This window comes from Pteronotus mesoamericanus, unplaced genomic scaffold, assembly GCF_021234165.1.
Source record: "Pteronotus mesoamericanus isolate MK-2021 breed Mesoamerican mustached bat unplaced genomic scaffold, CSHL_Meso_final contig_42, whole genome shotgun sequence".
Taxonomy (NCBI): domain Eukaryota; kingdom Metazoa; phylum Chordata; class Mammalia; order Chiroptera; family Mormoopidae; genus Pteronotus; species Pteronotus mesoamericanus.
In genome coordinates, this window is record NW_026555157.1 from 15,059,749 (window position 1) to 15,066,401 (window position 6,653).

Below are 6,653 nucleotides of genomic sequence, written 5' to 3' on the forward strand. Positions count from 1 at the left end.
TTGTACACAGAATTCATTAGTCAGAACCACTTAGCTAAATCAATTTGACATTTGTAATGAACCAAGTCGAGGTATGCAGAATTGAAGGACCTAACACAAAGGTGCCCACAAAAGTTAGGGCGAGCAGGACACAGGAACTGCAGGGTATCTGTAGATCAATTCAGAAACACCAACCCGCCTTCAAACTGAGCAAAGTCATGCAGTGCTCTGCTTACATATGCAATGAAGCTTAAACCAGGAAGGAAAGACCGCCCAGAGAGAGGGGTGCTTTTTACAGTCATCAAAATAATGTTGAGAATTTTCATAGCCACTCTCATGATGAGAGGAATCTTGAACAGAGCCAGACCACCCAGCAGAATCTGAATTTGTAACAGTATTTATAAATGCCCATGAGTAAAGTGGAAGTCACACCAGCAGTGATAAAACCACACTCAGTAAAAATAACTTTCGGTTTTAGGTTATAAACATAGGTCTACATGTGCATTTTGTAAACTTCCTGTGTTTATTGTGGACCAGGTTCATTATTTTGCAATGTCTTGAGCTTTTTAGATGTCCTGAGGTGACAATATATGATAAAAAGTAGAACTAGTGAATTAACCAATTTGTAACTATCTTTGTTACAATTGATAGAAAAGAGGACGTGGACGTGGAATTATCAAACCATCTCAGAAATGGATGTTAGGGCTTGTTCATTGGGCTGGCAGCAGAAGGGCAGGAGGAAGGCTGGGAGGAGGGATATATGTGGATGTGTTCCTAGTTACATTGTGATGGCAGCCATTGATGTGTGTGCATCTCTTTCGGTTGCGCTGTAGGAATACACTGTATAGTATTTCAGTTGAAACTTGCCTCCTTACTAATATTTGAAAAATACAGATAATAATGAATTCTCTTAGAATCATTGTATTTTGTGAACTATGTTGCTGTGTTTCATTTTTAATTGAACCTTAAGGGAATGCACTATTTAATTGTAACTTTGCCAATATTTTTTTCTAGGTGTCTGTTGCTATTTTTGTCTTTCATGAAATATTTGGCACCAAGAAAGGCAGGATTACAGTTTTTTTCTTCCAGATTGAGTTGGCATAGTATATTCCTGGTTATCTGAATACTCATAGTTTTGAGACTTTGAAATAGTAAATATCCGTGATGTGTGAAAAAACATGATTTATAACTTGATGATCTTAATTACACAAAAATGGAAGCTTAGTCGTGTAGATACGCAAGGGATTTAGGACATGTCAAACTGTAAACTGCTTGTGGTTATAGATGACTTTGTTCTTTGTTTCTTGGGTTTTTCAGTTTCCTAATATATGCACTTGTTAATTTTTTCAAAATAAATGTTATTTTTTTAAAAAAATATAACTTTCACAATACCTTTTTCATAGGAACCTATATATCAAAGATGTTCAGATCACTAGCCCTTCTCTTCGTAAGAGATTACAAAACTCTCAACTCTTCGTGTAGCTAAAACTAGAGGTGAGATTATACCCCTTAAGAAGGAACAATTTACAACACTAGTAGTTAGTGTCACTGTGTGCATATCAGTGAAACAGTCCAGCTACAGAAACTGGTTACAACTCCCCAAGGTATTCTAGAAGGAATTCCAAGCATACAAAAGAAGGAAAGGATATCAGCCCATCTGGATCAAGCCTTTTTTCAAATCATTTAATTGGCTCTCAAAAGAGAAATGACAAAGAGAAAGAGAGAAAAATTGAAGCAGAGTCTGGACATCAATTGTACATGCCCAGAGGACCACACTTGTCACACTATCGACAAATGATGATGGTAAACCAGATTGAGGAGAGAAGCGCTGTGCTCTGGGATGAGGCCCTTTCATAGTACACGTTCCCAAAGTATCTCTGCAGATTGTTCTTAGGATCTTTGCAAAGTATGACCAATAAATACAGAACGCTATAGTGAACACACAAATACTTCTCATTGTGTAAGGAGATTCCCAGTGAAGGAAAGTTTTACTTAGAAATTATTTATGCCCCTTAAATATCCCATTGCTTCATAGAGACCTTGACTTCTAAGATTCCAGTACTGCTAGTGATGTAATCAATAATTATTATTACACAGTTTTTGCAGTTTAAAATATATTTTCGTAACTATTATCTCATTTAATACCTGTGAAGTTGGTATTATTATTCCCAATTAACAGATGAGCGCACTGAGGCTCAGAGGGGTAAATTATCTTCCCCAGTATCACGCTCTACGAAGAAGTCAGGACTTGAATATAAATCTTCTAAGTATGAATTCTTTGACCTTTTATCTACATCGTGTTCTCTGCCCAATGATAGGACAATCAAAAGGATTAAAGAGAATCAATTTAGGCCCTGGGTGAGTAGCCCAGGTGGTGAGAGCATTGACTGAAACCCCAAAGTTGCAGGTTAGATCCCTGGTCAGGTCATATACAAGAATCAGCCAGTGAAGACATAAATAAATAGAACAACAAATCAATGTCTGTCTGTCTGTCTGTCTGTCTCTCCCCCGCCTTTCCCCTTCTCTCTCTCTCAAATCAATTTTAAAAAGAATAAAATTAGAAACAGTCATACAATTGTACAGTATTTCAAAACACAGATGAAAGCAAGAGATATATAAAACCTTAACTGCACAACTTGTACTCATCTCTCAAAACAAAACTAGTTTTGGGCTTCCTGCTGCTACTTTATTTGCATTGTATTTTCCTTTCACAAAAGGCAGGTGCTGCCAAGTCATCATTATTTAATGGGAAAGGCTCTCCTTGGCAGGTATCTTCCTAAGGACAATTTCCAAAATGTCAAGAGCCTTTTAACTTCAAATTCTGGCTAGCATATTAACATGAATATAAATTTCTGTTTCTTACCACTGACATTACATATAGTAATGTTGGAACTAGTCTAAGCTGCAAAATACCAGCTGTCACAATGCCCTGCTCATAATAACAGGCCCATACAGAAAAGAATTACACTTGAATCGACAAAGGAGCTTTGCAGTTATCATGAAAGGCAAGACTTTCCAAAATAATCCTAATAGCAAGCCTTGACAGTTTGTTCTATTATCAAGCTGTTGATGGGTGTTTTTTTTTCCCCCTAAAAATAAGCCTTCTTTGCACTTCTGTTACTATCTAGGTTACTGTGGAATTTTTTTACTCAGTGCCCACGACTTCCTGTTTAAATATACACGAGTACCCCCCTTAGCCACAGCAGATATGTTACGAGACCACCAGTAGAAGACTGAAACCACAAATAGTACCAAGTGTTATATATACTATGTTATTCTAGACATACATATCTATGATAAAGTTTAATTTATAAATTAAAGAAATTAACAGTAACTAATAATAAAATAGAAAAATTATAACAGTATAGTATAATAAAAGTTATCTCATTGTGGTCTCTGAAAATATCTCATTGTTACTATACTCACCTTTTCACTTAAAGAAAGCACTTTACAGCTTCTGTTGGCATATACAAAATGCTAAAATGCAGCACTACTTTTATGCTTTGGGGCCATTATTAAATAAAATAAAGATTACTTGAACACAAGCACTGCAATCTGAAAAGCTAGATGGGAATCTAATGAACAAAATGAGCAAAAAAACAAAATAGACACAGATTCATAGATGCAGAGAAAAGACTGACAGCTATCAGAGGAGAGGGGAGTTGGGGAGTCAGGTAAAAAGATGAAAGGATTAAGCAAAAACAAAACAAAACAAAAAACTCCTAGACACTGACAACAGAATGGTGATTACCAGATGGAAGAAGGGGCGGGGGGAAGAAGAAGAGGGTAGAAAACAGGAGATAATTGGTGGCGGAAGGAGACTGGACTTGGGGTGGTAAACACAATACGTTACACAGATGATGTATTGTACAGTTGTACACTTGAAATCTGTATAATTTTATTAACTGTCACCCCAATAAATTCAATAAAATTTTTTATAAAAAGGATGGCTACTATGAGGCTAATCTGCGGGGAGTGTATAGAGTGTAGATATGCTGGACAAAGGACAAGTCACGTCCCAAGCAGGGCAAAGCAGGACAGCGCGAGATTTCATCGCACTACTCAGAATAGCTCACAATTTAAACTAATAAATTATTTATGTCTAGAATTTTCCACTTAATATTTTCAGAGTGCTGCTGACCATGCAGGTAACTGAAACAACTGAAAGTGAAACCATGGGTAAGGGGGGGTCTATTAGAAACCTGAAAGGATGGAACTGCTTGCTGATGCCACTAGCATTGCCATATTAAATAAGAAAACCTATCCAATTCCCCTTTGCAAGCTGATCATTGGCTGACTGCCTCCTATCTTAAACCAGATGTGGACAGAGATAGAGGAATACAGTAGAAAAACTGATGAAAAATGTAAATTTTCACAAAGACTGAGCATGAATCACCTGTCCATAAAGCATGCCTTTTATTGGAAATCACATGATTATACAAAACGCTGTTGTTTCCAGCTCCTTCTGAAAGTGTTCTTGTGAATGTATTACCTTCAAACTACATCTGGAGACCTGGCATTGATTTTTGTATAAAAAGGCTATAAATCACTGTAAAACATGCCAGGCCACTCAGTAATAACCTATTAAATACTTATACATTTCCATGTAAATTGACAAAGGAAACATGATCAAAAATTTAATATTGATTTGGAAAAATCATTCCTGGAAAAGAAATTTTTGATTGTGGAACACTCCTCAAAATAGCGTGAAATAATCTTGGCTCCCTACTGTTGAATTATGAAATGAACAATAGAAGTTTAGAATAAAGGCGATCTTATGATCTCATTCAACCGCCTCATTTCAGGTAGATGGGAAGAAGGCTGAATGACATTTCTATTTGTTTTTTTTAAATATGCATTCCAATTATTACCTATTATGGACATTTTTAAACATACATAAAGATAGGGAGGTAAGTACGATAAATCCTATACACTCATATAAGTACAACTCATAACCGTTTGAGTTGCCTATCTTTTTTTTTAAGATTTTATTTATTTATTTTTAGAGAGGGGGGAGGGAGAGAGAAAGAGAGGGAGAGAAATATCAAAGTGTGGTTGCCTCTCATGCATCTTGTACTGGGGACCTGGCCCACAACCCAGGCATGTGCACTGACTGGGAATTGAACCAATGACCCTTTACCTTGCAGCCTGGCATTCAGTTCACTGAGCCACACCAGCCAGGGCTAAGTTGCCTATCTTTTGATCTCCTTACTTTTCACACAAGGAATCCAAACCCAGAGAAATTACTTGACTAAGGTCACTTAGTCATTTTGTTACTGATCCATGGCTCCATGAATGAAAGTTGTGCTCACTATCCTCATTCCTAAGGGTGCTTTTCCCACTATGTCTCACATGTATTACCATTTTTTATACATGCATTAGTCAGATACTTTCATTTTTCATGGGAGTCTATATTTATCACCACACACACACACTTGAATTGAAGGGATTTGTGGCTGGGAAATTTATCTGAACCTCTCCATCATCAAGAAAAGAGCCAGTGTGAATGAATGGTGCAGAAGACTAAGGCCACTTGGTATTGAGTGTGAGAACACATTGGCCAATCAAGCTATTCAAAATGCCTCTCTATGTTCAGCAACAGAAAGTAGTTCTAGCGACTTGTACTGGAGCAGTTTCTCAAGAGCTGCCTTAACTATCTTTTCCAAGATCTGGCTGAGAATGTTTAATACAAACCAAAATACATTGTCCCTTTTTTACTTTTTTCTTTTTTTCCTTTTGCTACGTCTACATTTTGCTTATTCTTACCAACAGAGACCAGGAACTATGGAATCAAATCAAGGTAACATATCATTCTAATTAAGTTTGTAAGTCTTGTGTTATCCGCCCCATTCTTTAAATTGAAACTAAATCCTTATGCAACATTCAGCAGGAAGCCAATAAAAGTATATCACTGGCAACTTGCTCTGCAAACCTAGTTTCCTTCTGTTTTGTTCCTATTCTTGCACCATTGTATCCTAGTTTGGTCCAGTTTCCAACCCCTCTCTTGCCATTTACTCTCTGTGACTAACTTGTCTTAACCAATTTGTTATCTTTATTGCTCTTTAAAGTATCAGTTCACTATTTGGCTCCTCTTGACTCTAAGTGCCTAAACTCTCTCTTTCTCTTGCCATTCCTTTGGAATCCAAGCCCCTACAAAGAGGGACTTAGGAATATGTCACATTAGGTCATGGCAGTGTATAGCAACGCCATGTTTATGGGCTGGGAAGTCATTATTCCCTCCCAGGGAAACTCAGTGACTATTGCTACTGGGTGATTGATACTTTCCAGCTTAGACTAACAGAGCTCATCTGAGTCACAAATGTAAAGAAAAAAAATCATCTTCCTGTCTTTTACAATTGTTGAAAGTAAGAGACTTAATGCTCCCTTATACTCATCTGATAACATAGGAACAGCCTTAAAAATGGATTCCAACATGCTTATTAAAAGTAGTATCTTGAGGAGACCCAGGATGGTGGAGGAATCAGTGGAAACTACACTAACCTCCATCCAGGACCAAACTGTTATTACAACTAAATTTTTAAAAAGTCACCCTGAATAACCAACTGAACACTAGCTGGAGAGAAGTCTTATAATCAAGGACATACAGAAGAAAACACTTTACCACAACGAGACTGGTAGTGAGTGCAAAGACACGAGAGGACTGGCTGGGCATC